This window comes from Lissotriton helveticus, chromosome 5_1, assembly GCF_964261635.1.
Source record: "Lissotriton helveticus chromosome 5_1, aLisHel1.1, whole genome shotgun sequence".
NCBI lineage: Eukaryota > Metazoa > Chordata > Amphibia > Caudata > Salamandridae > Lissotriton > Lissotriton helveticus.
The window spans coordinates 1,700,798,773-1,700,825,475 of NC_136065.1; the positions used below are offsets into that span (position 1 = coordinate 1,700,798,773).

Consider the following 26,703-nt stretch of genomic DNA (forward strand, 5'->3'; position numbering starts at 1 on the left):
CCTGCTGCTGGGGCTCCCGTGTGCCGAGGGAGCCCCGGGAAGAGAAGGAAGCGCCGGCGAAGGAGAGCCGCCGCCCAGCAGAGAAGCCGCCGCCCGGAGGAGCCCCGCACAAGAGACAGCCCGGTTAGTCGGAAGGGCTGGGGGCGTGGGGGGGGCTCCGTGCGGCTGCTGTTGGTGCCGGAGAGCGGCACATGGGCGAGAGTGGAGGTAGGGCGGCCCTAGATGGCAGTTGGCCGCCCCAACGTTTCAACGGAGCCTGAGGCTCCAATGCCCACATTTGTGTGTAAAGCCCGGAGAGGGCTCCGGGGGCATTTCTGTGTTTCTGAGCCCCCGCTGAGGGACTTCAACGACGCCACATATTTGGGCTCAAGCCTAGAGAGGCTCAGGGGGCACTTTGTATTTGTCGAGAGAGCCTGTGTGGCTCTGACTGGGGCACCCTTTATTTAAAATGCCCATGGCCCTCACAACGCCCCCTAGTATTTACGGGGCATTGCTTTTGATCACATGTCCCAGAGGGGGGACCCCAACGTTTTGGACATATGTGGTGTCAGAGCCTGTGTGGCTCCAACGTTCTGCGCAGTGTTGCCCAGAGCCTGTGTGGCTCCTATATTTTGGTGCAGTTCTGTTCTAGGCTCAGTGAGGACCCTGTCGCAGTTTTGATTCCCAGCTGCCCAGCAATTAGTGGGCAGCTGCACCGTTTAGGTCTTGTGATGTTCCCAGGTGCCCAGCAAGTAGTGGGCACCTGCAACGTTTAGGTTTTGCGCCAGTGGCGCACCCCTGACTGGCGCTGCGTGGCAGCCCGCCCTGACATTCTGGACAGTGGGCTCTTTAGTCCCTTTATTAGATGGGGGATGGTATGCGATTTTATTTAGGCGCAATGTGATTATCTATGTGATGGTATTTGCCTTATGTAAGTTTTGCGCAATTGTGTGGTTTTATTTCACCTCTAAATGTGTTTTTCATGCATCATGTGTTTTTGCGCTATTGAGTTATGTTCTGGCACCTCTGAATGTTTTTATGCATCATGTGTCTTCCTTGATTTTACACCTCTGAATGTGTTGGTTTATGCATCATGTGTTTTTCCTTCCCTGCACCTCTGAATGTGTTTATGATGCATCATGTGCCTTGTTATTACACCGCTGAATGTATGTTTTATGCATCATGTGTTTTCCTTCCCTACTCCTCTGAATGTTATGATGCATCATGTGTAACGTATTCTTGCTGATACCCCTAAATGCATTTTATTCTTAGGTGGTTGTTCTTTCCTGTACAGGTGGTCCTAGTGAGGTCCTGGTCCCCTGCGTGACATTCTCCTAAGGTGGTTAGGGTTGCGTAGGTGGTACTTACCTGTTACCAGTAGTTACTGGTTGCGTGCTATACTTGCTAATTTGTGCTACAGTGATTTTATATCCTTTTATTCTAATTTCTGACAGTATTTCTATTTCTAAAAGTGTTGATTCTGACAGTGGCCCATGTGGCCCTGTCTTGTGAATAATCCCTTGTGAATATTGCCCGTGCCAGTTGGCACAATGTACATGTGTGATTTCTATCTGATGTGTTTTGACAATACAGAAGTTATTTTTATATAACCTTGTGTGGAGTTCCTTTTGTGGTGTGCCTAGGATGTTGTTGCTGTTGTGTGCTGGCGCAAATGCTTTACACATTGCCTCAGAGTTTAGCCTTACTGCTCGTGCCAAGCTACCAAGGGGGTGAGCAAGGGTTATCTTGGCGTGTGACTCCCTTGCCCTGACTAGAATGGTGGGTTCTGCCTGGCTTTGGCATCAGCCTTAGCCTACCAGAAATAGCCAGTTCTAACAATGTCCATTGTCAATAAAGTTTTGTTGCAAAAAACGTTATTCAATCCAATTCCACGGATATACATTGTTAAATCCAGCTCCAATGCATTTCAGGCATCTGCCCTTCATCGGGGAGCATCTAAGGCAAATCGACATACATAAGTAAAGTCAGCGGACTCGATAATTCTCGCTTCGGTGATTACTCTAATCAGGGGTTCCACTCGGCAACTCTGGGCATTAGCTTGCCTAATCTCCACAACGGCCCCATCAATTACGGGGATGCCTGGCTCCACCTTGGGGACTCCCAGCAGGGACCATCCCACAGGGAAAGCCAGGACGGATTCCCCAGAGTTATACAGCACCAGGAGACCTATGGACAGGTAGCAGTGCGCTTTACAAGCTCAAATACATACATACATACATACATACATAGGCTGAAGCATGTATTATGCCACCTATTGGAGACCATTCACACTGTCACTACAGGCCTGCCATTGCAGCCTATGATAGCTGGTGCTATCACCACTTACAATAGCAATAGGTTCCCTATATCTAGGGTCACTGTACTTAAAACCTCTAAGTCAGCCCTACAGCAGGCCTTTTCAATCCTGAAGGCAGGTTGCTCGGTTCTAAGTATGAGTGCCTCTGCATAAGCAGGACACCCCTACAGCCTTCAGAGTACATTCTCCCAGGGTGTAAGTGAGACCGCCATACCATATAACATATAAAGAGGCATTGCTTCATTACGCGATGACCATCTTGAAACTGGCTGCAACAAACCCTATTGTGTTTGGTATCAAACATGTGGGAATCATACCCCCACAACGTAAATGGTGTGGGAGGTATGATTCCAAGCACTGTAAAGGCCCTTCGTTAGGTCATCAGTGCTCCCAGTACTAGTCTTCTAGACCGGACAGCACAACATGGCTGCTGCCGACCAGAGACACGATTCTGCCCACTTGCTGCTGAGCCAAGCTCGAGCAGGGGAAGAAGGAACAATAGCCATCCTGTCACAGGGAGGTGTGACCACCTCCCAGACAGGGTTTAATGTATTAGGGCTGGGTGCTACATAGTCTGCGTGCAGGGCACATTTGGTGCCCTCCATGCATAGTTCAGTTCAAACCAGTTCATAGAGCAGTTGGCACCCGCTCTGCTGCGAAACTGGACAAAGGACCGGCGAGCATGCTCCCCTTTGTCCATCCCCTCCTTAGGAAGGGACCCCTGAACCGTCCCAACCCTTTCTTGGGGTATTTAAGGGCTTATCTGAGGGTGGGTGGCTAGATTTGTCTTGGGACCCGATTTAATTCAGACACCACTTTAACTTCAACCATCTGTGCACTCTGGACTTCGCTGTGAGCATCAAGGCTGCAACCGGGAAGACTCCTGCTGTTCTTGGTCTATTCGCCCTGCTTGTCTGCTGCAACGTCCTTGCCTGTGCTCCATAAAGGAAACCTTCCAAGGTCTGTGGGCATCCAAGACTCCTAAAGGAATCTCCCTTGAAGTGAAGGAGTCACTTCCCTGCATCTGCAGGGAGCGCAACTAAGCTGACCGGTCTGCTGATCCTGGGCTCCCATGGACTATGGCAGGCTCATCATCATAGGTGGTGGTTCTTCACATCTCTCGAGGCCTGTCCTTCCCTCTCACCAAGTTTGAGGCCAGTATCCCTCGCCGGAGCCGCAGGAAACAAACACCTGTGCACTGCGTAACTTGTTGGAAAGGCTTGTTGGCTTCCTTCGATCAAGATCTTTGGGCTGCAAGTAGCTCAAGCATCTCCAGTGACCAAGATCTTTGTTCTCACTGCATCCCTTGCATCGTGGACCTGCATATTTAGTGAGCTGCTCAAGGTCCTCAGTGACTCCAGTGCCTCCAGCCTGTGATTTCCGTCGAGGGTCACCTTTTAATTCTATTGGGCTCTTCTGATTGCTCGGGCCTGCCCTAACTCCCCTGCTTATGGTAAGTCTCCTGGGCCTTGCTAGTCCCGACATTGCACCTTCTTCTATTCCTTTATTGGTCGCAATTGCCAAAGCTTGTTGGTGCACCCTCTGGACACCGACCCCTCAACTCTCGACATCTGATGCAGGACAGCTCGTGTACGGCTCCTGGTCTTCCACAGCGTTGTCTGGTCCACGTAGCTGCAGTTTCAAGGTCACCTTCAGCTCTACTGATAACACCCGACATCGGTGGGCATTCGTCTTCCATGCCTCCTGGTCACTCCTGAGTAGCATAGGCTCTGTCCCCTCTGGTTGCAGGTTTTTCACATCTTGAATCCATCTTTGGGTTCCACCGGACACTTTCACCTTCCTCAGCAGCTGCATCTTCCTGAAGTCCTCCATTGTGTTTGACTGTGGTTTCCAATGCCGCTTCACACCTATGCACCCGGCTTCCATGGTGCAGGTATCCTGGTTCCTAAGATATCCACAGGTGAGGTGGCTCTCCAACCTTCCGTCTTCCTTCTTCTTTAGTAGTGCAAACGCAACTTACCCATTGACTTGCATTGATCCTGCGGTCGTGTCCCCACTCTGCACACAGCCTCCGTGGGGCTCCTGGTTACTTACCTTGGGTGGTTCATTGGGTCCCCGGCACTTCTACTCTTCAGGGTATAGTCTTGACTCGAGTTGTGGTTCGCATACCACTATTTTTGTATATGGTTTGGTCTCCCCCGGGTGACCACTGTGCATTCTGTGCTACTTACCTGTTTCTATCGAAAAGTATTGTGTGCATTGTGTATATCTCCGGCCAGGAGATATCTGTATGTATTAGTGAGTGTCTTATGATACATACATATTTTTATAAATACACTGTGTTTTTCTTTTTCAATTAATCACCTATAAGATTATATTCTGGTACAAAAAACTGCTTTACACTCCTGGGCTAAGCCTGAAGGCTTCTCTCCACAGCTACCACATAGAGAGATTCTAAGGTTGTCTAAGACCACTAAAATAACCATAATGGTTGTCTGGACTGTTGCAGGGTGCCCACTTGCATAAGTGTGCTTCATTACCAGGCCAGCTTCTCACAGTAGAATGTTGTAATAGTGATAAACCTTAAAGATAAATGCCCCGAAGATGCTGCAACTGGACTTGTCTAATATGCCATGCCCATAGGAAGAAGTGGCCCTTGATATTTTGAGTCATGGAGGGGCTAGCAAGCAAATCCACATCTCTTTGTGTTAGTCGACTTATTTTTTAAATGGTCTGAGACGGCTTGTGATCCTGACATTAGGCTAGTGGTGTCATTACGTTTCTAGAGGGTTTGTTTTTAGAGGCAGGATTTAGCTGGATAGATTATGTCTGATAATGGAGTACAGTTTTGTTCCTGCAAGGGTGCCTGTTATCACCGATAAATGGCATTTTAGAGTCATGCAATAAAGCTCTTAACCCCTTCCACGCTCATGACTAGCTGGGCTCGTCATGAGGTAGCCTCCTCGCACGCTCATGACGAGCCCAGCTCGTCACGTAACATGCGATTTAGAAAAACTCAGCGTACGGGCGGAATTCCGCCCGCACGCATGCGGTTAAAGAGTGTTTCACAATGGCTAGGTGAAAAGGTTGCTTTAGAAAGAGAAATTACAGAAATGATTGGCAGCCTACAGGGTGAGTCCACACATGACAACGAATTACGACCTCTTTGAATTATTTAAAGGAAGAAAACTATACCCCAAGATTTCTTCAAGGTGGATGATGTGGTTTAAAGACAGAGTGAAAGATTTAGCAGAGGGTGTATAGCATGAGAGAGGAGAAAAATGCAAGGGGAGGAGGAAGGTTGTAATAGTGTTGCCTTTGTGCTTCTGCCGCTACCTGTTCTCCCCTTTTTTTCGCCGTGATGTCCGTATGTTAGAGCGGGCCCGTGTGCAGGTCATCGCTCTAGTGGTTGCTTCTCCCCCAGCCTTTACTTCCTATATAAAACAGGATGCTACGGTCACGCAGCGGTAATAGTGTTGCCTTTGTGCTTCTGCTGTCTCTTTTTGAACGCAAATTTTAAATATTTTGTGTTGTATTTTATGTGGCATTACTGTTTTTTTTTTTTTTTTTTTAAATCGTTCTCGCTAGCTGCCGCTACCTGTTCTCCCCTTTTTTTCGCCGTGGTGTCCGTCTGTTAGAGCGGGCCAGCAGGCAGGTCAGTGCTCTAGTGGTTGCTCCTCTCCCAGCCTTTCCTACCTATATTAAACCGGCTGCTGCGGTTGCACAGCGGGCGCTCCGAAGGTGGGTCAAAGGCAAGTTGTCTGCGCCCATCAGCGCCCGGAGGCGACCAGCGCCAGCGATGCTGCCGGTTTATCATCAGAGGGAACAGGAGCTAGGAGGTCTTTTTAGTAGAAGGGAACTGCTGGCTTTGGGTAAGGCAAGATGTGGTGGTGGGGAGAAATGGGGAGTCCTCCAATGTCTACACCGGACTTGTCCCATATGCCAGTTTCGCTTTCATGTTGGGGTCCCTGCTACTGCCTTTTGCAATGAGAAGGAGAATAGAGTTAGGGTGGCCCTTATTAACGCTCACTCTATGGTTAAACATGCTTCAGATATAGGTGTTCAGGCGACCACTTTGATCTTTTATTTATTACCGAAACCTGGCTTCAGGAAGCCTGTGCCCCGGTAGCGGAGCTTGCTATTCCTGTGGGATTTAAAATTGCTAGACTGGGGGTGTGGCCAAGATGGCGACCTGATCGGACGCAGGTCTCTGTGGCTTCCTGCCCCGATCCCCGTTAGAAGCATTTGGACACAGCTAAACCTCTCCAAAACGTCGCATATACAGGTCGCCAGCTGACCACTGCGGTAAACTGCACCACCGGCGCTGCTGCCAGACTTGCACGACCCTCGGGGAGACCCGGCGGACGAGGAGCCCCGCGGCCGCGGTCCCTAAGATGGCGGCTGTCCTGGCGTGGTCGCTGGCCTCACACTGACCTGTGGCTGCTGCCTGAGAGGCGAGGGGATCGTCCCGATACCTGCGGTGTCGACGGGGAGGCCCGGTTGCCCGTGACCCCTGGCCAGGAGTGCAAACAGTAGCACCGACTGCCGCCACCGCGACCCGGCTGGCGGAGTGAGGGAGAGCCGGCTGGAGGTCGCGAAACTCGAGGACCCGGCTCTTGGGCCTGCGGAGACTTTGTGCCGGCGCCTGCGCTGGGGCCCTGCAGACCCCCTCTGGGGACACCGCGACGAGAGTGGATGCCCGCCCTATGAGACGCGACGCTCCCTTGGACGTGGAGCGGGCGTTCTGAAAGCCGGAGGGGCAGAAGCCGGCCCGGACTGCTGCAGAGACGGGCCGGGCTGCGGTGTGAGGCCGGTGGGGCAGTGACCGGAGCTGGGCGGTGTGAGAGGAGGAGGAGGCACGGCCGGGAGGTGGCGGAGCCTTCCGGGGGGCGGTCGAGGCGAGGTGGCAGAGACCTGCAGCGTGGTGTGCCCAGACACTTGGAGATCCGGAGCTGCAGTGACCGGAGGGTCAGAGGTGAGGAGTGGCGCAGAGGGGTGTGAGTAGGAGACTCGGGGGGCATAATCGAGCCCCCGGCGCAGGGCCTGACTGAACCGAGAGCCGATCGGTGCTGAGAGGGGTGCAGGAGGGCCTCGCAACAAATAAGGACGCCGAAGTCAGGGGAGGCTCCAGCAGTGATTCTGACCCTCGCGTACCTGATCCCCTGCGGGAGTTTGGAGCCTCCGGGCTGCCCCCTGCCAGCGGGCCGCCCCCGGCACTCGGACCACCACGCTGCCACCATCCTCTTTCTGACGGCCTACGCAGACACGCGTGAGGCACGCGCCAGTGCTTCCGTGGGGCACCGGTCCACCCGCCTGGCGGGGCGGTCGCTGGCCCTGCCCCCTGCAGCCATCTGGGTGCCCCGGGGGGCGAACTGGAGCAGAGACCCTGCCCCTGGTGATCTGCCGCCGCTACCAGCAGGTGAGGAGACCACGCCCCCGGCGCCCCTGCCCATCCCCGGGAAACATTCACCTGAGGCCCTGGCTTTGGGCCTCCCGCCTCGGGCCTACTACAAAGAAACGCCGGAGACGGCCTGCAGTCACACCATCAGGGGGCGATCCACCGCATCATACGCTGCTGCGCCCCATGCACAGGGGTGACGACGGCCCATCTGCTAGTGCTCCACCCCGGGAGACAACACGCCGCGGCCTGCCACGCCGGACCCCGGGATCGGGCCTGCTCCACAGCGCTTCCATCCTCCTCGCCACTGGGGCACTTAGCCGTAGACAGCACACCCGGGCAACTAAAACCTCCAAGTGAACCAGGGCCACTCCGAGAACGCCAGCCCTTCGAGGTCGACACAAAACCCTGCTGTCCTAGAGATCCCTATCACAGGAGCGACATGGCTAACGCGGGACGCAGGGCCAACCGCACTATAGCGGACATGCTCAGCAAGACCTCTCCCAAGGGTGGGAAAACCCAGGTGGCCCCCCGCCCCCGACCGACGCCACTACGTCGCAGCAAGAGGAACGCAATGCACCTATCACAAGGACCTTCCTAGAATCCCTCTTCAATACCCTTCGGGACGATTTTCAAGCACTAAAACAAGACATAGCTGGTGAGCAGCGGGAAATCCGCAGAGACATAGACTGACTGGGAGAACGGGTGGCTGCGGTGTAGGACGCCGGCCATGCCCGCAGTGAGGAGCTGGCTCACCTTCAACAGGAAGTCCTTCGACTACAAGAGCAACAGCTGGACCTGCAGGCACATGCGGAAGACCTCGAGAACCGCTCCCGGAGAAACAACATTCGGGTCAGGAATGTGCCACGTGGGGCAGAAGGGAACAGCATCACCTGTTACTTACAGGACCTTTTCAGGGACATACTGGGTGAACCGGCTGACTTTATCGTCCGCATTGATCGTGCGCACAGGGTGGGCCTGGCGAGACGAGCGCCGGCCCCGCCGCCGAACATCCTAGCATACCTCCCAGATTTTCCCCTGAAGGAGCGGATCTTACAAGTGGCCCGACAGAAACAACCGCTGCAGTTCCGGGGCGACCCCATCGCCCTCTTCCAAGACCTATCGACCATCACGCTGCAGAAAAGGCAAGATTTCAAAGTAGTCACGTCATTCCTGCGTGACAAGGGGGTGCCGTACTCATGGGGCCACCCATTTCGCATCATCTTCAAATGGCAGGGGCAATTACACCAGCTCCGCTCTCTCAGCAACACATGTGCTCTATTGAACATTGACCTGCCAGAGGACGAGGAATCAGAGGAAGCCTTGCAGCACGGGTCACAGGAGAGACAAGCACAGCACTCCAATGATGGTTGGCGGCGGGTCCGGCGGCGGCGCCGACCCAATACACACCTTAGACCGGACCCCACAACGAGCGCCCAGGAGCGGGCAGCAGCCGTCCAGGAGGTGGTTAGGGATACCACTGCTCCTTCCTGAATCACCTAACAGAAGGGGGATGACTTTCACGCCTTGATCTGTCAAGGGGGGGCGGGGAGCCGAAAGAGGGGCTGCCATTGCCACGTTTCCCACCACGATGACTTTCCACGGACCTGAACTGCGTTACACCAGGGCCGGGACTATGGTTTGCATACAGGGTTTTCACGTTGGGGTACGGGAGGGGGGAGAGGGGCGGGTGGGAGGAGAGTTGGGGCCAGGGGTGTTTTTGGGGGGTTCTGTGGTTAGGGAGGGTTCGAGAGGGAGGGAGGGGGGCCCTCCTTGTCCAACATCCTTTTCTTTTGAAGTTTTGTTCATCGCCATTCAGGTAGCGCCGCGCAGCGCAGTCCCGACTACATGCCTCAGATGTCCCGTCCACTGAAAATTCTCTCCCTCAATGTAAGGGGGCTCAACAACCCAAATAAGCGCCGGGCGATACTCTCCCTCCTGGAAAGCACTGCAGCTGATATATGCCTTTTGCAGGAAACTCATTTGCTACCCAAAGACCATCACCGCCTTAAATCTAGGTCCTTCCCCCTACAGTTCTTCTCCTCAGCAACTAAGAAAGTGGCAGGGGTCGCAATCTTAGTGTCCAAATCCTTCCAGGGACGGGTCCTACAAAAGGAGGCAGAGCTTAAAGGCAGATTGATGGTACATAGCTTCATGGTCGGGGGGCACACACTATTACTAGAGACAGCCACAGCCAACACACACCCACACCTGCTCTTGGGTGGGGATCTCAACTTAGTGTTCCACAACACAGCAGATCGTACTAACCAACGATATGGACAAGTAGGGGCACTCTCTGAGGCAGGTCACGCCCACCTCGCAGATCTAGGCCTAGCTGACCTATGGAAGCACCTCCATCCACAAACCACAGCGTACACCTATTACTCGGCTGCACACAAGTGTTACGTGAGACTTGATTATTTTCTCTGCTCGTCGCAACTAGCCCTCCGCGCTCAGGAGGTAGATATCCTCCCGGCCTCGCTGTCAGATCACTCTCCAATGCTAGCCGCTTTCCTCTTCCGGAGCACACCCGGTCTGCAACGACACTGGCGCCTGCGGGACACCCTGATCCAGAACTCCACCATAGTGGAACATATTGGGACAGCCATCACCCAATTTCTCATCCATAACGCCAATACAGACACTATTAAGGCCACCCAATGGGCCGCGCTCAAGGCAGTCTTACGGGGAGAATTTAGCTCTATAGCCTCGGCTAACAGAGAACGCGCTCTGAAGAGAGCAGAAATAGCCCAACGTGTCACAGAACTGGAGCAGATGCACCAGCGCACGGGAGCGGCTCGGGCTTGGCGCCAACTATGCACGGAGAGGAAAATGCTGGCAGCCCTAGACCAAGATGTGGCGGAATACGCCGCCATACGCCTACGGCATGCCTATTACACAGGGGGAGACCGGTGCGCGAAGCTATTAGCAAGCAAGCTCCGTGAGCAGCGCCAAAGACAGGGCATTCGCACTATTAGGTCCAGTAGTGATGAACAAATCAGGGATGATGCGGCCATCGCCGCGGCATTCGGAGACTTCTATGCCAACCTCTACGCAGCAGACACACTAGACATACTAGCAGGGCAAACGTACCTAGAGGGTGTGACCTCCTGTCCCTAACTGGGGCGCAGGCTGAATTCCTCGATAGGCCTATCGGACTGGACGAAGTGATATCGGCGATATCCTGCCTCAAACTGGGGAAATCGCCCGGCCCTGATGGCTACTCAGCGGCCTTCTACAAAACCTTCTGCCACCAGGTGGCTCCGATACTACGAGACCTCTTCAACACCTTCGACCAACCTGGAGCAATTCCTGCTGACCTGTTGGAAGCGGCGATAACGGTTATACCTAAACCGGGCCGAGACCACATCCGGTGTAGCTCCTACAGACCGATCTCCCTTTTAAATATTGATCTTAAGCTCTATACTGGGATTCTGGCGAAAAGATTAGCATCTTATACGCAGCAGTTAGTGGAACCCGACCAGGCGGGCTTTATCCCCCCAACGCCAGACCAACGACAACACCAAACAAGTCCTGCATCTTATAGAGGCAGGTTCCCGAACGAGGCCAGATTGCATGCTGCTTACCATCGACGCCGAGAAGGCCTTCGATAGGGTACACTGGCCCTACCTAGAACTAGTGCTGCAACGATTCGGTATAGGGGAAACTCTCTGCAATCGCATATTTAATTGTTATCACCAGCCCAACGGTTCAGGTCAATGGGCACACCTCCCCGCGCTTTCCAATAGGCAGAGGCACCAGACAGGGGTGTCCTCTTTCCCCAATCCTATTTGCGCTCTACATGGAGCCGTTGGCGCAAAAGATCAGGCAGCATGACCTCATTAAAGGGATCAAATTCGGGGGAGATATACAGAAGATTAGCCTATATGCGGATGACATTCTGCTCTCCCTGACGGAACCGATGCAATCTCTCAGAGCCCTCTTTATTGAACTCCACACCTTCGCATCCGCCTCTGGCTTTAAAATCAACATAGAGAAATCAGAGGCCCTGAACCTGTCCCTATCAGGGAAGGTGCTCGCCGAAGCCAAAGATGAATTCGATCTGACATGGTCCGATTCTTCGATCCCATACTTAGGTGTCCTACTAGCCCCGACCATACAGGCAACTGCGGACGCCAATTATAACAAGCTCCGCTCCCGCCTCAATGAAGAGCTCAGGAGATGGAAACGGCATTCGCTCTCCTGGCAGGGAAGGATCACCGCGGTCAAGATGACCCTGCTGCCACAATTCCTGTATGTGTTCCAGACCCTCCCACTACGCCCCCCACTGGGTTGGCTCCAACGGGCGCAGTCTGACCTGGCACGCTTCGTCTGGAACGGTCGCCGCCTGCGCTTCAAGCACGCAATCGCTATTCATCCCCCCGAACACGGCAGTGTCGGAGTGCCTGACCTTACCCTATACTATCAAGCGACACAACTTCGCACACTGGTGGAATGGCACCAATTGGAATCTGGCAAGAATTGGCTCTTTCAAGACCAAGCAGTAGCAGCCAGACCTCTCCAGGGCATCCCGTTCTTACCTCATTGCCATAGGCCCCCCAACCTATACGCGTCACAAATCACAAGCACAGTCCTGGAGGTGTGGGACAAAGTGGCGGTCAAACATGACCTTACTTCGTTCCCCTCCCAGATGACCCCCCTCCCCGATGACCCCACTCTTCGATAACCCCAATTTTTCCCCGGGAATGGATCCCAAAGCGTTTTCAGCCTGGAGACGCACACCATGCAGAGCTCTGGGGCACCTGTTCGACCTAAACAGTATCCTTCCCTTTCAGAAAAAGAGGGAGGACTATGACATACCAGAAACGGATCGCTTGCCCTACTTGCAAGCTCGACACTGGGCCCTACAGCCGACGGTCAGACCCGGTGCACAACGCTTTCTCACCCCGTACGAAAAATGGTTGTTGACGTGCACCTCAGATAAGAAACTGATTTCAGACTTATACCAACAACTCCTCCTCACCAACAAATACACATACAAAGCAGGGAGGGTCAGGTGGGAGAGAGACCTGGGGAGACAACTCGCACATAAAGAATGGGGTGGCATATACCATAGGGCCAGGCACTCGGCCTATCACACCGGTCTCACTGAGACCCTGACCAAGGTGGCCACTTACTGGTACCATACACCTGAACGCTTACACCATTGGGACTCCCGCATTAGTGACCGCCGCTAGAGGGACTACGGGGAGCTTGGCACGCTGGAACACTTGTTGTGGTGTTGCGAACGCCTGCAACCCTACTGGAACTCCATCCTGGATGACATAGACTCCCACTTAAGACACTCAACTCCCCGGATTCCCAGCCTATGTCCTGCTCGGGCTTCCCAACGCACTGATGTATCCCCTTAAGTCCAGGAGGGGGCGGCTTATTGCGATAGCGTTAGGGGCAGCTGTCCAGAACATTGTGGCACACTGGAGGACTACTCAGCCCCCACCACACTCCGGCTTGCTACATAGATTGTGGACGATACTAGGGATGGAGAAACTTTCACTGGCGAAGGCGGGACGAGGAGACGAGTTCGCTGCGCTATGGCGGCCATTTTTTACTCTACTTACGGGAGAATTCAGGGAACTAAGCTGTCCCCGGTATCTGCGCTTACTACTTCTAGCAGACACCCCGATTGAAGAACCCAAAACTAAGCCGCGCAAGCGAAAGACCCAAACTGGGGTTTATCATGCATCCTCACTCCTGGGACTGTAGGCTGTCGCACCACACCTAGTTTTCCTTTTACACGCTTTGAATAGATGGACAAGGAGGGGTGGCGGGGGGAGGTAGGGAAGGGAAGGGAAGGGGGGAACCCGAGGCCTAGATTTCTTGCTGCTGGACTTCTACCCAATAGACTCTGATCGTATTGCCAATACCTTACGCCTGAGAAGGGTTCCCTACAGGTGGCTTAGCACGAATATACCATATGGCGACTGTGGTCTCTTTGTCCTTTCTATGTTGATGAAAATAATAAAAGCTTTAAACCATACAATTGCTAGACTAGATCGTATGTCAGGGAGATGAGGGGGGATTGCTGTGGTGTATAGGGAGACATGGGCCTTCTCGTGTGAGACCACTGTGGGCTTAATGGAGGGGGAGGCTCTGGACTTCTCCATTGTCATTTCGCCCCATTTTACACTGGGCAGGACACTGCTCTATCGGCCACGGGCCCACCGCATGCTTTTTTGATGGCTTTGGGTGATGTTATCATCCCTCGCTCCCTTCGCTTTTCAAAATTCCTCTTTTTGGGTGACTTTAACATCCATCTAGATTGCCCTGGTTCTGTGGGCATTAGGGAGCTAATGGACCGGTTTAATTTGGTATCAATGAAGTGATGAGGTGCACACCAAATATATCTAGTTTTTTAGAAAATCCTTAGTTAATTAGGAAACTTCAACTGTTTGGGGTGCTGCATTACAATCATGCGTTGGCTAATGCTGAAAATATGAACACAGGAAGTGCAGAAGAAGTCTACACGTAATGCGCACTGTACCCAAGGAAAGAAACGCTTTCCACAATTATTCACAACAAATTTACAATAAATCCCAAACTTTTTTTTATCTAAGAAGATATGCATTTATTAATGCAGTAGATTTCATAAATCATGTGATACTAACATGTAATTCAAAATTATACATCATATGCTGTAATGCATTGTCAATCAAATGAAAGAAGATGCTTCTAAACTATTCCTATACTGCAGTAAATCACAGTCATATGGAGAAATTCAGATTAATCGGCCTATTTACAGAAGTCAATGAATTCTGAGTAACAGAAATCCTTCTTCTTGTGGATATTAGTCTTCATTGCTTGCAGTCTAATGCCCAATGCATTTCGGGAAGACGATTCCCTTCATCAGAGGCAATATCCTATGGATACCAGTATTAAACAATCATAAATGTATGGTACATAGTATTACACATTGAGTTTGAGATCACAATAGGGGGTGCCTTATAGTGTAGACTGTAGAAACCTTATGTCCCAAATGTCAGGAAAAAAAGGTTGCAAAACTTGCGTGCTAGACAAACCAACAGTGGAAATGTGCCAGATCATGCTGAACAAGGCAGTCCGCCGGTATAACGAATCAAGAAAGTAAATGATGTTAGTCAAAGACCGTGTGCAGAAAGCCTGCTATAGCAAAAGTACGTGAATTCTCGTGCACATTAGTTAGATGCAATGGTCATATTGGCTAAATGTGTGTACCTGGAACGAACGCTGCTGAAGTGTTATATTTCGAAACAAGGTAGAGACCATCTATCAAACAGTTATTGGGTGGCCCTCTATAAAATATAAGAATAAAAATTAAAAAATCTAAAACGTCTAATACCGTCTGAAATTCTGGCTGTACACATGTGCACTAAAAATTATAATATCAACTAGTTGCTACATGTAAACAAGCAAATACAGAGTGTCTATAATGTAAACGAAATAAATATTCATCCTGTGTTAGTATTCATTATGTGTGTGTGTCAGTATCTCAATTAATAAACTGTAGGAGACTAAATAAAAAGAACGTTTTTTTTTGTTGAAAAAAGTCATCACAACTGCAAATCCAGTCATAACGAAAAAATTATAAGGAGACCCGCGTGCTAGGCCGCCTACTACCTAGTGTCTATGATATAATGCGAAAAGGAATCCACTCTATCCTCATTCTCTGTACGAAATTATCCGCCTACTTATGGGTGATGCCATAAAAGAGCAAGTGAGCTAATGCAAAATCTGTGAATTATATCTTACGTGATAATGTCAACACACTGAGTAATCACGTACCTAGTTGCTGAAAAAACAAAGATCAGTGAACAACGTGTGTTATGTATTGTCACATATGAAGGTGCTATCTGTTTCTTCGATAAACCGAAGTTCTTACCTCTACAATAAAACATAGGAAATAGCCTGTGATGTAAAACTGCATAAGGAAAAGATTAGCGATGTCCCTAAGTGCACGCCTGACATCAAGACAATTACCTGGATTGAAGTAAAGACTACCGGTACTCGTGGGTTCCTCTGCTGCTCTGATAGTGGTGTAACTGCGGAAGACTACAATACAACCTTAAAGTAGTGCTGCTGCTCGAAATAAAGGAAGGACAACTACCCTAAGAGTTTTTGAAAAACCAATGTGAAAGCAAAACAAACCCGTTCATGATAACTCGTAGTATCTTGATGCATCTCAATGCGTAGTTTATATATGTACCTAAAAATGAATCCAGTACTGTTCACGTGCACACTAGTAGAAACAAGTTGCCTAAAGATAAACGAATCTGACTATCATGTATGTTGATCCTTATGCATTCTGGGGAATGTAGTGTATTCAATAAGGTGCAGAAATTATCAGTGTCTAAAAATAAATGAAAAATAGTTTAGGAATACAGTCACGCATGGATGTTATCCTGGCGCTCCTGATAGTACACAAGAATGGCGAATTGTAGGCTAAGAAAACCCGGCTTAAATCTTATCGCATCTAACATGATGCATTGCGGAAACTTATAATAACATAACTAAACTAATTGTGTCACGTGAGTAAGTTCGAGTAACCGGGTGCATGTAGAAATTAATTATGCGATCTATCAAAAAAAGATTTTTGTGTTAAATCCTGGGGATTATTACATGCAGGAAACAACGCTGACAACAAATTTCTCTGATCCCTAGGAAATATGATGCTGTAGAGGAATAATATCGCTTGACAAATGTGTTCGATATAAGTGACCGGTGTAAGATCATCAAGAATAGCAACAAAAGTGATATTAGAATCAATACAAATAATAATAATAATATAATATAATTAGTAGAACACCAGTGGATGTCTATACTAAATACATACTGTATGTGTTAGACCTGGCACCTTGGCGTGAGTTTCCCTTCCACTTTTTGCTGATGTGCCTCAGATGTTTTTGCTGATGTCCGCCGCTCAGGGCACTGCGCCACGGCCAATCCGTGCCGCAGTGCAAGTGCTCCCTATGTAAAGTATAACTGTGATTGATATTCCTGATTGGTTCATTGGATTTACTGTCAGTCCCCAGTAAAGTGCACCAGGAATGCCAGGGCTTGTGAATGCCAATGCTGCTAGTGGGCCTGCAGCGCTGGTTGCGCCACCCACAGAAGCAGCCTTAAAATATGTCTAGGGTCTGCCATTGCAGAACCTGCGTGCAGTCTGGTACTGTCATGCTGGCTGGGCAAGTGCACACACTGGCCAGCCCCTAAACCTTCCCTTAACTTCATATTAGTCACCCCTATGGTAGGCCCAAGGGCAGGGTGCATTGTAAGTGTAAGGTAGGACATGCTCTGGTGAGTGTGGCATGTCCTGATAGTGAATTACAGCCAAATTCGTTTTTCACTATTGTAAGGGTACCTGTTCTCTTTAGGCCAGATGGGCTGCTGGAATTATTATACTCTATAATCCCAGCAGGCTCAGGGAACATGGTAGAAATTAATGTTTAGTATGCCTGAACTCAGAATAATAAAATACTTATTTTAGTAAAGTTTATTTTAATATCCTGTGTTTGTAAATGCTACTTTTAGAAAGTTAGCATTTGCTTGCCTAACCATTTCAGCCCGCCTCTGCTGGTATGTGTATCTGACTGTCTGGGATGTGTGAGTGACAGGGCTGGGAGATGACAGGTGGTGAATGCGAGGATTACACCTTAGTGGGAGGTAGGAGTGCCCCTGGACTCTTAATCAGGCTGTGCTCTGCCACCACAATGCTGGCTCCGCCCCCCTGGGGAGCGACTGATGACTCAGCCTGCACCTGGCCCAGGAAGGGCGAAGCACTGTCAACAAGATACTCCTGGCTGCCCCTGTCCCTACAATGCTGGCTCCGCCTCCCTGTGGAGCGTCTGATGTGCCTGCCCCTCACACTGAAAGAAGAAGCCAGAACACACCAACAGAGTACTCAGAGACTGAATGAGGTTATGCAGAGGCCCCCCTGGCCTGCAAGAACAAAGGAAATGTAGTATAAAAGTAGGAGCCCTGCTCCTTGTAAATTAGATCCTGCTTGTGAACCAAGACGCCCCCTCTGCCTGAGGAGAAGGAACCAAGGAAGCTGAAGGAGAGAGACTGTCGCTATCCTGGGGGACTAAACCTGCAGTGAGAACCTTGCTGCCAAAGGAGAGGAAGACCCCTTTTGAAAGACTTTGCTTTTATTTACTTTCAACAAGATACTTGTGCTTCCTAGCTGATCTCCAAGGGCCTGGAAGTGAGCTGGCCCCCTGACCTGAGCCCCAGGACCATTGGGCTCTCCCCCCTGCCTTCGCTGAGGAGTGCTGAACTGCCTGTGTCCCCGCCGCTGGAGCCGTCGCTGAATGCGCCTCAAAGACCTGCCCTTTCACCCAAGCCCGTGCTGTGCCGCCTGACTCCGTGTCGCCCCACTCCTCCTCGAGCCGGAGTCCGCACCGTAGCCTAATTTGGGCCGCCTTGCACTGTGCTACCCTTTTGTCCCCCCACGAGCCGCATTGCCACTGACTTCAAGCCGCCCGGGCCCGCCAGCCGGTGACCTGCATTCTCCAGCCCCCGAAGTTGCCCTGTACCGCCGTACGCTCAGTACGCTTGAAGCGTACCCTTTGGAAAGGCGCCGCGGTACGCTCCGTACGCTCCGTACGCTTGAAGCGTACACTTTGGCAAGGTGCCGCAGTACGCTCCGTACGCTTGAAGCGTACACTTTGGCAAGGTGTCGCAATACGTTCCGAGCGTACTCCTGAAGCGTACGCCTGTGCTCTGGGCTTGCACGCCTCGTGGAAGCAAGCGTCCCCCAAGAAGACACGGCTCGTAGCCGCCCTTGCCAGCCTTTCCTTTTTGCCCAGCCCAGTACGGTGCGTACCTGGTAGACGCACTGCACCGAACTGCTCTCCCCGGGGCCGTGCCGCATTGAGAGCCGTCCTGTACCTTTGACCCCGTACAGGCCGCTCCGTGCCGCCTCCCCGCTCTGGAGCCCCTGAGCCCCCAAAGGATCGCCTGTGCCCGGACCCTCCGCTGCGCCCCCTCGAGGTCCCGCCTAGACGCCCTGCACTGCGGCGCCTCTCTACGGCCGGATCTCCACAGCCAGCCGCCGAGGAACGTCTTCTTTTGCCCCGCAGATATTCTTCAAGAAAACAGGTACTTTTGCGCATCTAATCCCCGGGGCCCACTGTGGACCAGAGAGTCCGTTTTTGTTTCTGACAAGCCTCGTGGCCGTTAATCAGTAGAGGCCCAACCCGGGAGTCAGAGTTGCGCAGAACGCTATTCACAAGAGTCCTCTTGTGATAGAAAGTATTGTGGGCATCTCTTGGAACAACGTGATTACTGCTCAAAAGAACGCTTTGCTGAGGGAACTGTATTTGGGGAAGCCAAGGCATTTTAAAGAAAGGGGAATCTTAAGAATTTGATAAGAAAGCCTAATTTTGACATCATTCAAACGTGATAAGAAAGCCTAATTTTTGCATCAGTGAAACGTCTAAAGAAGCCTCATCTAGCATTTTTGAACCAGCATATGAAAGACTCATTTTTGGCATTATTGAAACGTTCTTCATGGTGTAAAGACACTTACAAACAGAAAGCCTATATCCTTAATCTAAAGAAAGTATTGTGTGCATCCTAAGTTCATGTTATTTAAGGTCTTGTAATAAATCTGCTATCTTTTACATAAAGTCTACGTATTTTTATATACATACAGCCTGGTGTCCATTTGTGGGGGGATCAGTGTTATTTACTGTGTGTGATTCTGAATGCTTAACTAAATGCGCCCTAGAGATTAGCCTTGACTGCTCACGCCACGCAACCTAGAGGGTGAGCAGGGGTTATTCTTAAAGGGTAGTTCCCTTGCCCCGACTAGAGGAGAGGGTCCCTGTTTGTCACAAGTGCATACTTGCGCCAACCAGAGTCCCCCAATTCTAACATTGGACGCAGCGGTGAGGATTTCGAATTTGCATTCATAACTTATATACAGTAAATTATTGATCACCACATAATGAGAGCAGACCTATGACATAGCCACATACTGTTGAATTCGTTTTCTATATTTGGGATTGCTGAGGACTCTCCATTTTGTTTTTGTGAATCATGCCTGGCTCAAAGTCTGGAGGAAGGGCAGCATCCATAGCCTCTGGTGGAAGTGGAATAGAAGAGGTAGAGTGGGAAGAAGAGAGGCTAGAAAGCTACACAGTACCACAACTGAAGGGCTTCTGTGAAAAATTTGGAGTCACCAAAACTGGATTTAGAAACAAACCTCAATACCTAAAGGCGCTGAGGGCCTGGATTGAGTCAAGGGCACCTGGGAATGGGGGGGAAATGGTACCCCCAGAAAACGGCCATGGAGTTGGCGCAGTCCTGTCGCCAGAGGAGCTGGCAGACAGGGCAGCAACCAGGGCACATGAAGTGGAGATGGCAAAACGTAATGGACAGATGGAGCAACAAAGATTGGCAATAGAGGAGAAAAAAATCTGTTGGAACATGAAGTGAAATTGAAGGAGCTGGAGCTGAAAGCGAAAAGTTTGGACACAACTCCTTCTGGTGGCAGCACAACGCTGGTGCAGGTAGAGTCCAGGGTGTACATACCCAAAGATGTGGTTAAGGAGTTCTTTAAGGGGGATGACATAGGACAGTGGTTTAGGGCATATGAGGTAGCCATGTCCTCCCACCGGGTCCCTGACAAGGATTGGGGAGCGGGGTTGTGGGGGAGGTTCCTTAGCGAAGGGCGGGACACCCTGCTAGATTTGCCCACTGAAGAACAGAAGTCCTATCCCCGCATGAAAGAGGCCTTAATGACCAGGTATGGGCTTACCCCTGAAATGTACAGACAGAAGTTCAGGGGGTATGGAAAGCGTCCTGGGAACACGTATGTGGAGTATGTGACCGGTTTTTGCAGAGCACTGGATGGTTGGGTGACGGGTAGCAAAGTGAATGATTTTCAGGGGCTTTTTGATCTAATTGCATGGGAGCACTTGTCTGAAAATTGTTTTCCTGAGCTACGCCAGCACTTGATTGATAGCAAGCTGTCCAACCCGAGGAAGCTTGCTGAGGAGGCGAACCGCTGGCTCAGCACCAGGGTCCACAAGGGTCCAGTGGGAGACTCAGCCAAGGGTGGGCAGGGTCCCCAGCAGAAGAGTGGGGGACACAGGGGTAAACAGAAAGGGTTCCAGCGAGGCCCCCAAAGTAATTCCCAAGGGAACCAGCAGCGAGGTTCTCAGCCTCCCCTACCCCCGAAGCAGACTGGGGCCCCGACAGGTAGGCCTGTTCCAAAGGGGCCCTTCAATTGTTACAAGTGTGGTGACCCGGGGCACATTGCAAGTGACCCCAAGTGTCGCCTGTTTGGTAAACCAGCACCCACTGGTGCTCCACCCTGGCAAGTAACTAGCATTAACTTGGGAGAAGAAGTAGTGGTCCCAGGGGGTGGAGATCCTGTCCAGATGACCCTAGTCTCGCTAGGAGACAGTGAGATGGTCCGTGAGAACTACTTGCCTTCTAACACTAAAAAATATGGGCAGGTGGTGACCATCAACGGTAAGAAAGCTGAGGCTCTTAGAGATACAGGAGCCAGTGTGACTGCAGTGAGGCAGCACCTGGTGTCTCAAGAGCAGGTTGTACCCCATGCCTACTGTAGGGTTATCAATGCTGATAATTCAGAGAGTCAGTGTCCGATGGCTCAAGTTCCCTTCGAGTGGGGGGGGGAGGTCTCTGGTACTCTGCAGGTCTGTGTGAGGAAAGCCATACCTGTAGACTGTTTGCTAGGGAATGACTTGGAGGACTCCCCTTGGGGAAAGGTGGAGAAGACGACTCACCTGAGAATGGTGGGTCTGCCTGACTGGGCGTGCATGACCACCCGGTCAATGGCAGCCATTAGGGGTGCTCAAGAGATCCTGGGGCCTGAAGGAGAGGCCCAGGAACCGGCCTTAGGGAGAAGGCGCAGGGGGCGCGGAAAACCGGCCCCTGAAGTTCCCACGGTCCAGGAGGAAGCAGACCCTGAGGGGGATGCCCTGGAGCCTACAGGGGAACAGATTGCTGAACTGGGGGACCTGCCTGAGCTGACCCATTGGCAGCAAGAAGGAGGCCCCTCCAGGGAGGAATTCTGCAGGGAGCAGAAAGAATGCCCTTCTCTCGTGGGTATGCGGCAGCAGGCTGCAGACCAGGCCAATAGTGTTCAGGCCAAGACACATTATGTGTACTGGGAGAATGACCTCCTGTATTCAGAGCCTAAGGCTGCTGAACCTGGGTCAGCCCGTGTGCTGTTGGTACCCCAGAAGTTCAGAGCCTTCCTACTGGGGCTGGCTCATGATGTGCCGTTAGCAGGACATTTGGGGATGGACAAGACCTATGACAGGCTTGTCACCCACTTTTACTGGCCCCAAATGCACAAGAGCTCAGACGCTCATTGTAGATCCTGTCAGACTTGCCAGGCAAGTGGTAAGAGCGGAGGGAGGCACAAGGCCCCTCTGCAACCCTTCCCAGTGGTCGGTACGCCATTCCAGCGAGTGGGTATTGACATTGTTGGGCCTCTGGACCCCAAGAGCAGCCATGGGCAACAGGTTCATCCTGGTCTTGGTGGACCATGCCACCCGGTATCCTGAAGCCATCCCTCTGAGGACAGTGACGGCCCCGTGGTGGGACGAGCACTGATGGGAATTTTCTCACGAGTAGGATTCCCTCTAGAGGTGGTGAGTGACAGGGGGACCAATTTCATATCCAAGTATATGAAGTCCCTGTAGCAAGAGTGTGGTGTAACCTACAAGTTCACCACCCCATACCATCCCCAAGGAAATGGGTTGGTTGAGAGATTCAACCGAACCCTAAAAGGCATGATCATGGGCCTAGAAGGTCCAATGAGGCGTAAGTGGGACGTCCTCTTGCCATGCCTTCTCTTTGCATACCGTGAGGTGCCACAGAAGTCCATAGGGTTCAGCCCCTTTGAACTGCTGTATGGTCACCCAGTGAGAGGACCTCTGAGTTTGGTAAAGAAAGGCTGGGAGCAATCTCCCAGGAAACCTCCCCAGAATGTATACAGTTACATGCTGGCCTTCAGAAACCAAACCAGGCCATTCAGGCAACTTGCTGAGGCAAATCTGGAAGCCAGCCAGGAAGAGATGAAGCAGTGGTACGACCAGAATGCCACTCTGGTGGAGCTTCAACCTGGACAAAAGGTGTGGGTCTTGGCCCCAGTGGGGCCTTGTGCACTTCAGGATAAGTGGACAGGTCCATTTGAGGTTGTGGAGCGCAAGAGTCCTGTAACCTACTTGGTGGACATGCCGTCTCCCAGGAACCCTTTGAGGGTCCTACATGTTAACCGCCTTAAGCCCCACTTGGAGAGGTCCGAAGTGGGCATGTTGTTGGCAACTGATGATGGAATGGAGGAGGAGTCTGAGCCCCTTCCTGACCTCTTGGTAGCCTCTGAGAAAGATGGGTCAGTGGATGGAGTTAACCTCTCACCCACCCTGACGCCTGAGCAACAGGAAGACTGCCGCCAATTGCTGGGGCAGTTCCCAGATCTGTTCTCCCTGGTTCCTGGTGTCACAGATTGGTGCGTCCATGATGTGGACACAGGAGACAGCTTACCTGTGAGGCATAAGGTGTTAAAACAACCGTCGGAGGCGAGACGAGAGAGGAGAACTACAGGAACCCGGAAAACGCACGTCCAAACTACGATCCCCAGAAGGCTGTGCTGATAGGCGCGCTGAGAGGGTGTGCCCATTTAAGGACTCAGGACGCCAGCGGTAGGCGTCGAATATTTCGAACATTTACCGCGAGTCAGGAGAAGAGGTCGAGCGGAAGACGAGCTCCGTGATATTGCTTGGGAGAGGAGTCGGCGTGAAACGGTGAGAAGCCTCTGAGTTCCGAGACAGTGACAGCGGGAATCCGCTTCACGCTCGGCGGAACATTTGTTGTCTACCGTTCTGCTCCGACGCTTTGGCAGTCCCCGCTCGAGGGTATCGAGCTATCCCTGAACGCCGTTTCGCTCAAGACCCCTGCCAGTCCCCGCTCGAGGGTATCGAGCAATCCCTGAACTCCGGTTCGCTCAGACCCCTGCCAGTCCCCGCTCGAGGGTATCGAGCAATTCCTGAACTCCGGTCGCTCTGACCCCTGACAGTCCCCACTCGAGGGTTCTCGAGCTGAAGTTCCTAGAACCTGGAACTTAAACCGTGTCCAATCCCCGCTCGAGGGAACAGCGTAACGGTCCCTGGCATTGACCATAGACCAGTTCCCGCTCGAGGGTATCGAGTGAGGTCTATTGCTGAGACCCTTGGCCAGTCCCCGCTCGAGGGTATCGAGTGAGAAAAAAGCCGCAGGCGTTTGCCCTCCGTTGGACGCGTGTTAGGACTAACACGCATGCGGAGGACGATTACAAATTATTCTTTACACGGATAGAGACTCGAGTGGCATTGTCGGCCATTATTTAGCACGGGGTCCTCTGTTGGAAGGTGTTAGGACTAGCATCGTGCAGAGGACGGTAAATCCGATCCTTTAAACACTCTTGATTTGCTTATAATTTGGCATTTAAACAAGTCTGAATAAAGAGCTTGTAAACTTCATATATCGGACTGGCACCTCATTTGTGGGCTAACAGGTGGGGTGTTTGGGTTCCGACTGAGTTACCCGATCCCGAGGAAACACAGGATTACACAATATTCGACCTTCCAACACCAATCACCCTCCTGGTCGAGTAACTGGTCATGGCCTCCATGGAAGACGTCTTGGCGGCGTTACTAGACGTCCAAAACGAATTGGCTGCTTCACGTCAAGAAACAGCGGATTTAAGGGCTAGAGTGGATCAACAACAGCGCAATCCTTTCAACGCAGGGACATCCACCACGGGTGTCCCGGCGGCAGTGGTGGTGGAGATGCCGGTGGCTATTCCGTTAGCCACACCCGAACGGTATAGTGGGGATCCTACCACAGTACAGGTGTTCATCACACAAGTAGCGCTGCAATTCTCCTGTAAACCGAAGTCGTTTCCAACCAATCAGGCGAGAGTGGCATTCATGATCTCGTATTTGGCTGGTAATGCGGCACAGTGGGCGGTTCCTTTGGTAAGCGGGGACGATCCGCTACTATACGACTGGGAACAATTTCAGGAGGAGTTCATTAAAGTGTTCGATCGTAGAGCAGATTCCTATACGGCTGACAGGGAACTGTTGGAACTAAAACAGGGCACGACAGGGCTGGTCCATTATCTGAATGCGTTCAGACGCTTGGTTGCTGAATCCAAATGGCCCCCTGCTAAGCAAACCGCGCTCTTTCACCAAGGCTTGAGCGAAGACTTGAAAGACGTGATCGCTCAGATCGATCCCCAACCGGTACACTGTGGGGATCTGATCAGCCTGGCCCTTCGCCTCGACCATCGACTCAGTGAAAGACGAGGGGGGGTGCATAAGAAGGACAAGTTACATGCCACGTCAGGTCAAACGGCTCTCACCGAGGCGACATCCACACCCCGAGGGGACGCCATGGACATAGGAGCCGTTAGAGCTAGTCTCACGGCCACAGAGAAAGAGTCGCGAAGAAAGCAAGGACTATGCCTGTATTGCGGCAAAAAAGGCCACTTTGTTCGTGAATGCCCTGCAAAACCCAAGACGGGACGACCTCGTCCCGGTCGATTGTCCACAGCATCCGTGGACAAACCGGCGGAAAACTAAGGAGCTCTCAGAACCACGAAGGGGATTCTCGGAGCCATGGTTATATCCCTTCTGCTCACCTGCACTCCTATGAGAGCAAAAAACACTTGTTCATTCCTTTACAGTTGTGGGTTAGTAACCGCTGGGTTTCGGTCTCGGCGATGGTCAACTCTGGTGCCACAGGGATGTTCATGGACAAGAGGGAAGCGCATCGCGTAGGGGTAGCGCTGCGGGAGTGTGAGGTCCCGGAGGACGTATTCGCTGTAGACGGGCGAAGATTGCTCTCAGGGCCCATCAGCCACCACACTGGGAACATCACAGTGGTATACGGAACTCAACACACAGAGACTCTGGATTTGAACATCATCTGTGCGCTGCAGTACGGGATCATATTAGGCTTGCCTTGGCTGAGAAAACACAACCCTGCCATCAACTGGGAAACCCAGGAACTCCGTATGGACTCCCCTTACTGCTCCAGGGTATGCACACAGAAGAAGAGCGCCCAGGAAGTCCAGGGGTGGACTGTGGCCACAGCCGCTGAGAAGGAGGTGGTACTCCCTGTAGCCTATCGGGGGTACATAGACGTATTCGATGATAACCAAGCGGAAACCCTCCCGCCTCATAGGGTATACGACTGTCAAATAGACCTGGTCCCAGGAGCAACGATACCAGGCGGCAGGTTGTATGCCTTATCCGAGGCCAAAAACATCCACCTCCGGGAATATCTGGATACAATGCTACGCTTGGGGTTTATCAGGCCTTCCAAATCCCCTGCGGCCTCGCCACTGTTCTTTATCCCTAAGGCTAACGGGGAACTGCGCGCGTGTGTGGATTTCCGGGCGCTTAACGCCATCACGATCAAGAACAGGTACCCTTTGCCTCTCATAAACGTGCTCCTAGAACAAGTAAAAACGGCACATGTATACACCAAGCTCGACTTGAAAGGGGCATACCATCTGGTCCGCATGCGTTGCGGAGACGAGTGGAAGACGGCCTTCAAAACGAGGTTCGGCCTGTACGAGTACAGAGTCATGCCCTTTGGGCTATGTAACGCCCCGGCCGCGTTTCAATTCTTTTTGAACGAGGTGCTGAGAGACATCCTGGATGTATACGTGGTCGTGTACATCGACGATATTTTGATTTATTCAGACACCACAGCAGAACATGTGAAACATGTAGCCTCAGTACTTCAGATCCTCAGAGACAATTCGCTTTATTGCAAGCTCAGTAAATGTGACTTCCACGTGACGACTGTGGAATTCCTGGAGGTCATGTTGAGCCCTGAAGGCCAAACCATGGCGGAGAGGAAGGTGAAAGCGGTAATGGAATGGCCAACGCCACAGAACATCAAGGACGTACAAAGCTTTCTTGGCTTTGCCAACTTTTACCGCCGGTTCATTGAGGGATTCTCGGGGGTGGTAACGCCCAATACATGCCTGCTTAGGAAGTCAGTGAAGTTCCATTGGTCT

The 26,703-nt window shown here is 51.7% G+C and overlaps 1 protein-coding gene and 1 long non-coding RNA gene across 7 annotated transcripts in view; one reads left to right on the forward strand and one right to left on the reverse strand.

Annotated features, from left to right (window-relative positions):
• The window catches only part of LOC144753784 (uncharacterized), a 139,433-nt gene extending 123,752 nt beyond the window's left edge, over nt 1-15,681 (reverse strand). Inside the window, exons 1-2 of the long non-coding RNA XR_013594530.1 lie at nt 15,630-15,681; nt 14,868-14,944 (exon numbers count right to left, since the gene is read on the reverse strand). This is a non-coding gene — a long non-coding RNA (uncharacterized LOC144753784). The remainder of the gene's footprint in view (nt 1-14,867; nt 14,945-15,629) is intronic.
• The window catches only part of RNF212B (ring finger protein 212B), a 1,495,999-nt gene that overhangs the window by 214,605 nt on the left and 1,254,691 nt on the right, over nt 1-26,703 (forward strand). The window lies entirely within an intron of this gene.